General features: G+C 46.4%; 1 pseudogene; it reads left to right on the top strand.

Annotated features, from left to right (window-relative positions):
* Positions 1-492: 492 nt before the first annotated feature.
* LOC117079383 lies at positions 493-1,232 on the top strand (annotated as a pseudogene).
* The last annotated feature ends 1,168 nt before the right edge of the window (positions 1,233-2,400 follow it).

The raw sequence follows: 2,400 nt of genomic DNA, 5'->3' as shown, positions 1-2,400 counted from the left end.
AGGACTGAGAAAAATCGGATTTAGTTTCCCTTACCAATACATTCTCAAAAATCTTTTAGAGTCCTAAGCACTCTCCTGTTAGCATTGGGACCTTACCCCTGTCCTATAAAGATGTTATGCCCCAAAAATGAAGTGAAGGGCCATACCCTGAGGGAGGGAAGGGATTTTCAGTGTTGGAAGAGTGACACCTTCGGTCCTCACTTATATGAATAGGAAGGATATAATTTCTGAGGCTCTCCATATCCTAGCTTCAGGAATAGCTTTTGTTAGGCCTGCTTGTCTGAGGAGGGATCCTAAAAGGATAGTTGGTCTCCCCACCCAATGGGGCTTTGGGCAAAAATTATGTCTTTCTAATTGGTGAGCCCGGGTGCCTAAAGAAAGGAACAGAGGTCATGTGCACGGCCTCTGTAAGTGCATAATCATTTCCGGTAGACCCTGAGACTATGGTTCTGCTTGCGTTCTCGGGGGTCAGTGTCGGTCTTGGGTCTGGCCATGCCTGAACCCTCAAAGTCCGCACTGGCTCCCAAGAAGAGCTCCCAGAAAGCTGTCACCAAAGCCCAGAAGAAAGATGGCAAGAAGCGCAAGCACAGCCACAAGGAGAGCTACTCCGTCTACATGTACAAGGTGCTGAAGCAGGTCCACCCTGACACCGGCATCTCGTCCAAGGCCATGGGCATCATGAACTCTTTTGGCAACGACATCTTCTAGCGCATCATGGGAGAGGCGTCCCACGTGGCGCACTACAACTAGTGCTCCACCATCATGTCCCACGAGATCCAGAGGGCCCTGCGCCTGCTGCTGCCTGGCAAGCTGGCCCAAGTAAGCCTTGTCCCAGGGCACCAAGGTGATCACCAAGTACACCAGTTCCAAGTGAGTCCCGGCTGCTTGACTCCAAAGTCTCTTTTCAGGGCTACTTAACCCCCTAAGTGAAAGAATCTTTCTTGTGTTGTCAGTCCCAGTTTGTATTTTGGGCTTCCCGTCTGCTTAACTTTTGGAGAGCACACAACTCCACCAAGCACGGATAACTATATTCTTTTCACATAGGCATTGTTGTAAGTAAGCTTATATAGATTGATAGTGGTATCTTACTATGGTATAGATATGCTGGGGTTTGCCTTAGGGGCTGCTCTTGAAACTGTCTTTGTCCTGCCTATGTACTTGTGAATATGTGCCCAGCAAATTGTTTCCTGGTTAGAAATGCAGTGTTAATTTTGATAAGCTTATGTAAGATCAAATTGTCTATATGAACAAAGATTGGGTCTGCTCTTCAGTGGTAAAATGAAGGTAGATATTAAATACATTGTGTGCTCTCAGATGTGTACTTAAAAGAGAATGAATAGTTCAACTTTTATTAAAAAAAAGAAAGAAAGAAAGGAACAGAGTCCTGAAGTTTATACTAGAAATCATTCTTATAGGAGAAACTAGAAAAGCACCAGAGACAGGGAGTGGTTTTTAGAAGAGGGACTAGCCTCGGAGAAGAGAGGCAAGAGGAAGTTTGTCACACAGGCATTAGGACCCAGGAGACAAGGGTCAGGATAGACAGGATAGATGGGAGAGTCTTGATTGGGTGACATGACTTTGAAAGTTCCGCTCATGTCTACAGAGGCAACCAACTTTTTGTCGGGACCCCAGAGCTGAATGGCTTTCCTCTCTGTCGACCCTCGACTCAACCCCAAAATGCAAGAAAAGTGGAAGCTGGTTCCAGGCAAACCAACACTCCCAACTGTGAAGAGTTGGGGGTTGTTAAAGAGTCCTTTTCCAGAAAGCCTGACACCCTTGTCTTTAGTCCGGCAGCCACGCTAGTTGCTTTTAACTGGTGACAGGTGCCTGGTATTTAGCCCCTGAATTCTAAGGAAAAATAGGACAGAATAGCAAGTGAAAGCTGTCCAATGATACTCAGCACTTGGCGATTGTCCTTTCGTGGTCACCAAGATGTGTCCCATCTGGGTCACCAAGACATGTCTGGAGTTGGTTCTTTCCAGTGGGTTCTTGGTCTCATTGACTTCAAGAATGAAGCTGTGGACCTTTGCAGTGAGTGTTACAGCTCTTTAAAGATGGTGTGTCCGGAGTTTGTTCCTTCAGATGTGTCCAGAGTTTCTTCCTTCCATTGGGTTCGTGGTCTCGCTGACTTCAAGAATGAAGCCACGGACCTTCACAGTGAGTGTTACAGCTCTTAAAGGTGGTGCAGACCCAAAGAATGAGCAGCAGCAAGCTTTACTGTGAAGAGCAAAAAAACAAAGCTTCCACATCATGGAAGGGGACCTGAGCAGGTTGCTGCCACTGTCTGGGGTGGCCAGTTTTTATTCCCTTATTTGTTTCCACCCACATCCTGCAGATTGGTCCATTTTACAGAGTGTTGATTGGTCCATTTTACAGAGTGCTGATTGGTGTGTTTACAAT

Source organism: Trachypithecus francoisi, unplaced genomic scaffold (genome assembly GCF_009764315.1).
Source record: "Trachypithecus francoisi isolate TF-2019V2 unplaced genomic scaffold, Tfra_2.0 Lachesis_group7, whole genome shotgun sequence".
In the NCBI taxonomy this organism is placed as follows: Eukaryota; Metazoa; Chordata; class Mammalia; order Primates; family Cercopithecidae; genus Trachypithecus; species Trachypithecus francoisi.
The sequence above is the reverse complement of the archived record's forward strand: the minus strand, read 5'-3'. Positions and strand labels throughout refer to the sequence as shown.